Genomic DNA, 6,961 nt, shown 5'->3' with positions numbered 1-6,961 from the left:
ACAATAAAAGTACACACAGCCTTTAACACATTTAATTAGCCCCCAAAAAAAATTCTGTGGACAATCAGCTTACAGGGGACCACATACTTTAAACACACACTGCAGACAGGGGAGACACCACATAGTGAACACAGCTCAAGAAACACAACACCAGATACCAATATACAGCACACAACAAAAAAAGAGACAGTGCACAGGGGTGAAAGGTGTAATGACGCAACACATACAATACACAAATGCAGAGAAATGACATAAAACAGATATACTGGAAAGCGCAATCAGTGTGACACATGTCCAGTGCTCCTGTCAGCACCACTAAGCATAAACAGATCTTCATTTCACCTCACTGCCGATGCAATAGCATCGGGCCTATTACTAGTAATCTTATAAGTTACAGTTCATATCTCAGTAATAGAAAAGTCTTCGCTGAATACAGATTCTAACAGATTGCTTTTTATCTTCCATTTGAAATTGATCCAGTCAGCAAAAAACAGATCCTTTACAAATGAAAGAAAAATGGATGGCTAACAAGCAATCTGTTAACAGATTAATTTTGCAGAGAATGAAATGTTAAAAACATGTACCCAGCTGAAATTAGTTATTTACGAATGGACAAAAAAGTTTTGTTTGTAAAACTTTTTTTGTCAACGGATCACTGCTGGATGCATTCTAATGGATGATTACTGGACATGTGAACTCTGCCTCACTCCGTAGATAAAGCGAGCGTGCCTTTTTTTTTTTTTGCCTAGCATCTGCATGACGTGTATGACATTCATATCCAATGCATTTTTAACATCTATCTATATCGAGACACTGACAGTCTTCTTCACCAAGATCTTACTGTGCATTCCGAGCCTGGTGAATGATGGCGCTTGCTATTATTTTAGGGTGGGAGACTCGGGTCACTGACAGGAGACAGGTGACTACTGGGGAATAGGCAGAAGAGGCAGCAGAGCCACATGTGCAGTGCCCGCCCTATGAATTGCAGTCATTTTGCCCAAATTTCTAATATAAAGGTATGGATGTCATCAGCATTACATAGATGCAATTAGATTGGGTATAAAAGCCTGATCCCTTTAATTATCAGAATTTAGATGAACCTAGGCTTCACAGCAATGGCCCTGACTAATATCAAGCATAGGATCCAGTTGCTCTGAGCGAATAACAAAGAGTCAGGAATGGGACACCCACACATGTACTGCTGCGTGGGAAGGAGTGAGGCTGTGTAAATCCCCCACCCCTGCAAAACATATCTAACATATTTTCATCTCCAGTCTCCGCATAAGAAAAACCATTAAATAAAGCCAAAGTATTAAAGATTGCATTTAATGGTACTGACAGTGTGTATACAAATCAGCATTAAGAAATGAGAATATACAATAATTACTGAGAATGGAGAAAAGTAATGAGGTAATGTCAAAAGAAGTAATGAGGTTGTCCTCTGCTCTGGCCTAGCGTGGGAGGACGAAGGGGAAAATGCTTGAAAGACGTCAAATCAACAGATATGTAGTAGGCTGAAATAGTGGAGTGTGGGAGGCGACATCAGTCTGATGAGTGGAGAAAGAGCAGCTCTGCGGAGGGTGGGCGCTCGCCCTACACAGGCTTCTAATGTAATAGTCCTCTACTTGTTAACCTTTTAAACTAATGAATTATCTTTCTTTACTTTTTAATGTATACACAGTTCTGTATTTCCATAAACTACATTTTACCTCTCATTATCAGCACTCTGACGTCAATTTAGTTCATTTATGAGTGTGCAGCAGATCACTGGTGTCAGAGTTATTGGAAATGTGAGCTGTGATATGTCAGAGCTATGTATGAAGATTGCCCCGCACACGATGCAGGTGCATTCATCTGGGCCTCACTTGACCTATTAATGAGGGACAATCGATACATATATACAAGTGAATCAGCAGTCGTTCCCTGGCCTGATAACACAGGTTGATGAATACTGATAAGAACAGAATAATTATTAGGCCATGTGCACACGTTGAGCATTTGGTGAGGTTTTTACCTCTGTATTTGTGAGCCAAAACCAGGAGTGGGTAAAAAATGCAGAACTGGTGCCCGTGTTGGAACCTTAGATTAAGAGTCACTTGATTTGAGAGCGTTTTGCAAGACAAGTAAAGCTTTCTAAAAATTTGTAACTTGGTTTAAGAGCAATGATTTGCAAGAAGAGCAAATCCTCACCGTGTACACTTCTGGTTCTGTCCTTTCACCACCCTCTGACCCGTTCTGGAGGTAACTTTCTGTTGTACATATGTACTGTAGACAGTATACCATTGTACAGTACAGTATATACTATATAGTATATCAATTTGCATTTGTGGATACAGTATTGTACTTTCTTATTGATAACTAGTGCAGCACATTTCTTGTACTGTACCTCCCGCACACCAACAATTCTATTGCATACAGTTTAATTTGTTTTATTTGCTTTTACCGTACTGCACATTATTTTGTATTAGTGTACTGTAATAATTTTATATGAATATAGTACATTATATTGTATTACTGTAATATGTTTGTATAAATATAGTAAATATTTTTGGGTTGTGGAACGAATTGTCTGCGTTTCAACTATGGGAAAATTTGCTTTGATATAAGAGTACCTAGTTTTAAGAGCGCACTCCCGGAACCAATTATGCTCGTAATCCAGGGTTCCACTGTACTTTCCTCTGACTGTTCCACACCAGATTTTCGCTTCAGATACTGAGGTAAAAACACTCAATGTGTGCACGTAGCCTTAAAGAGAACCTATCAGCTGATTCATAGGAATCTACCGCTGGATGTACAGTATATTTTACTCTGAAATGCTGTGGTGTTTCATAGAAAAGATAGTTTATTAAAGCTAAGGATGAAAAGCGTGAATAGGGTCTTATCAGGTATTACAGTGAAATGTACATAAAGTAACACTCACCTATTGGGGTTGTGGAAGCCACGACCCCTATGAAAGCTTGAAATAATGGCGGCTGCTGCATCCCCATGTGGATTAAACTTCAGTGCTGGAGAAGAACAGGGTTACTGCCGCGCTGCTGCCAAATAAATAAACTGTTGATTTAATACAATTCTTCTTTATTTCATAGGTCTAAGCATTTCAGGGATGAAAGTCCCCTTCTTCAGGACAAAAGAAAAAATCAACAAGCTCTATTTTGAAATGATGGTCAAAAACTATGTTTCTCAGATGTCTAATCCAAGGCAGGTGCCAGTCGGTTTCCCCCCGCTCTGCTCCCCTAGACTGACAGATCCCTCCCCATTTGTGTATAGCGACAGACATGTCAATCAAGGTTAGCAGGGCGGGGGGAAGCTGCCTCAGATTAGGCATCTAAAACACATAGGCTCTGATTCATTATCTTTTATGTCAAAAAAAACATGCAAAAAGCTGCGAAAAGTCACAAACTTTTTGCACAACATAAGGCTTTGTAAAAATGTTGAAAAATGTTGTGACTTTTGGTGTTTTCATGTCATTTTTGCCCAGGTCCAGCAAAGTGAGAGGATATTTGGCGGGACAGGTGCGATACAGCATGTAGCGACCCCCACTCGTCAGATTCTAGCCCCTGATTTATGGTGAGGCGCACTCCACCTTGTACATCGTCTGATTCATTAAGAATTGTGTGTATTTCAATGAATCCATATGCCTCACACTCCACCCTACCCCCTCATCAAGACCAGCATGAAAGATGCCAAAGTTGATGAATCAGGTCCATAATGCCCTGGATGTTTTTTCAAAGTATATTTTCTCTTAAATGACACAGAATTTTTGATTACAAGATACATGGATTCAATGATGCAGCCAATGTCTGGAGAAAAAGTAAATACATTTTTAACATTATATGTTAGAATGGATCACTTTTCAGCTAAAAAAGTATTAAAAAATGTTGTTAAAGGGAACCTGTCATCAAGTTTTCCAAAGTATAGCTACCACATTTTACAGCATTCTATTAAGCTGGATGTATGTTCCTGTGTCGCCCAGGGTTATGGGGTACGTGGTCCCAGGCGGTCTATGACTGGAAATATGTCACTTGGTGGCCGTTGCCCGGTTCTGTGCCTTGGGTGCTTTTTAAAAGGGGTATATTTACAGGGCAATTAAATGAAAGTTTATCACGTGACGCCACTTGCGGTTTGCGGATATGTGGATGGAGCCACCGCTGCACAGTTCTCACTACTGGGGCTGGTTTTAGTGGCAGCCTGGATGTTAGGCCCTCTGCAAGCAGGGCCAGACCACAGAGGATAGGTAATGTAGATGGGTGTTGAAAGAAAGTAGGCCACACAAGAGGTTGCAGTGTAACTGGTTCCTTTACTCACGGCAAGGTGGAAACTGGTCACCTGAGGAAGGCTGGTGCTGACCGCAGGTCCCCTTAGTCTCAGTGCCGGTTTAGTGACCTGGTGGCTTCTTTCCCCTGCACCTCTCTTTCGTTGGTGGGTCCCCGTGGCTTGGGGCAGCTGGGGGTCCCTTCCTGCTAGTCTCTTAACGTGGGATCGGAGTCTTTGGTCTTGTTCCCCTATTCTCCCGTTGCTACTGTGTCCCGAACTTCAAGGTCAGTGAGGTCCTTGATGGTCCCCTTACTGTGCAGATTTTATCAGGTCTGCCTGGAGCGTTTGCCTGACCTAGGATTCTGTACCCCGTCAGTGCTGTGGTTCTGGGAGTACTCCACCATACTCCATCGGCAACTAACCGCCTTGGGCCCTCAGGTCACTGTCACACTCCTGTCGGTGCATCTGCTCACTTCCTCTCTCTGTCACCGACTCCTGCCGACTCTCTGTCTGTCCACTGTCTGTCCCTCCCACCTGGTTGTCTATTAGACTGGATCAGTTCCACCTCTAAGTGGCCATCCATTGGTCCAACCCTAGCCTGGTACCAGTCTATGGGGGATTTGGGGAAAAACAGGGATTATCGGGAATGTTTTTGTTGTTACCGGCACTGGTCTCCTGAGTCCCTAGGGGTAGGCCCTGCATCCTGGTGGGGATGTAGTACCTTGTAGCTCCCTGATGGCTTTAGGGGTGCTACATTCTCAATCCCTTTTGCATAGCTAAAGAAAGACTTTTCATTATACCCATTGATGGCGTGATGGGCATCTCCTTTCTTACTACAATCGTCGTGCTCCTCCCTTCTTCATGTGGATGACGCATTCTACGTCATCCACACAATGTCTCCCATTGTCGCTACTGTACAGGTGTACTTCACTCTGCCCTCAGCAGGGAAGACCAAAGCACTGTAGTGTACATAATCCAACTTTATTTCTGGGTCATCGGTGTTCTTTGGCCTTTCCCGATGCATGCTCATTACAGGACTTTGCTCTACCCTCAGCAGTGTTGAGCGAAGTATGTCTGCACAGGAGTGCGATTGGGAGACACTGTGTGGATGACATAGGATGTGTCATCCATATAAAGAAGGGAAGGAGGACGGAGATTGTAGGAAGAGAGAAGTCACCGAATTAGGAAAAGAGGCACCCATTGAATTGTACCATGCCGTCTGTGGGTAGAGTAAAAGAAAAGGTCTTTTTGAGCTCTGCAAATTTTATTGGGAATATACACATATGTACCTTAATAGAATGCAGTATAAGGAAATTTAAAGGTGGTTACCTCCTTTTCAAAAGATGGCAGTCGCATGCGCAGAGCGGCTGTCAGCCAGATTGCTACGTTCAGTGACGCTGAGCTCATACTACCATGCTGTGGACCTGGGGAGAGTGGGTACAGTATTCTCAGGTCACTACACCCACACTCCTCTGTACTTCCAGAAAATGGGGGATACGTTCCCTGAACGTGCCCCCCCCATATTCTGGAATGAGGTTACTGCAGGTCACTCTGCCCTCAGTTGGACTAGGGCACTGTGAGTGCAGTATTCTCACTCAGATCACTGCACCCACACTCCTCACAAGGAGGGTCTGCACGTCCAGAAAATGGGGGATACGTTCCCTGAGCGTAACCCCCGTATTCTGGAAAGTCCAGAATCGTCATGGGACCTCCAAAGTGGATTACAGTGGACCGTATTTTTTTTTCTTTTTTTCAATAAATTGGTGTAAGACGGAATGTGCTGGGGAGCGTTTTTCAAATAATTTTTTTTCTTTTCATCTTTTTATTTTTTTATTACCAACAGTTAGTGATGTATATCAGTTAGTATCTGATATACAACACAAAATCACTAACCGCTGAGCTTGATGCCAGGTGACATTACAGCTGTTATCAACCCCATATATTACCTCGTTTGCCACCGCACAAGGGCAATGGGATGAGCTGGGATAAAGCGCCAGGGTTGGCACAACTAATGGATGCGCCACTTCTGGGGCAGCTGCGGCATGCTATTTTTAGGCTGAAAAGGGCCAAATAATTATGGCTCTTCTCACCCTGAGAATACCAGACCCCAGCTGTCAGCTTTACCTTGGCTAGTAATTCAATCTGGGGGGACCCCACATTTTTTTTTAAATAATTATTTATTTATAGATAATTAAAAAAAAAACAGCCTGGGGTGCCCTCTGTTTTGGATTACCAGCCAACGGGAAGCTTACATCTGGGGTATGCAGCAGTCTGCTGTACCTTCGCTGGCTGTCAAAAATGGGGGGGTCCCCACGTCGTTTTTTTTAAGTTATTTATTTATTTTTTGGCTAAAGATAAGGCTAAACACCCTTTAGTGCCATATGAAAGTCACTAAAGGGTGCCAGCTTAGAATATGTAGGGGGTAGGACAGTATATATGGGTTTGACATCTATCCATACAACCTATCTTCTTAGGCTATGTGCCCACAATCAGTATTTGCAGCGTTTTGGATGCTGAGTGCTTTCGCTGTGTTCATAACGCAACTTTATGCAGTACAAACTCAGTGGAAGGATTTTTAGAAATCTCATGCCCACTATGCGTCTTATCTCTGCAGCACAAACTAACCTGCAGCGTGGCTTCCCGAGCTGAAGCATGTCAATTTATGCTGTGGAGACGAGAGTGTTTTCCGTGGGGAGAATAGAGCTAA

This window comes from Anomaloglossus baeobatrachus, chromosome 2 (genome assembly GCF_048569485.1).
Source record: "Anomaloglossus baeobatrachus isolate aAnoBae1 chromosome 2, aAnoBae1.hap1, whole genome shotgun sequence".
NCBI classification, from domain to species: domain Eukaryota; kingdom Metazoa; phylum Chordata; class Amphibia; order Anura; family Aromobatidae; genus Anomaloglossus; species Anomaloglossus baeobatrachus.
This window is presented reverse-complemented; position numbering follows the sequence as displayed.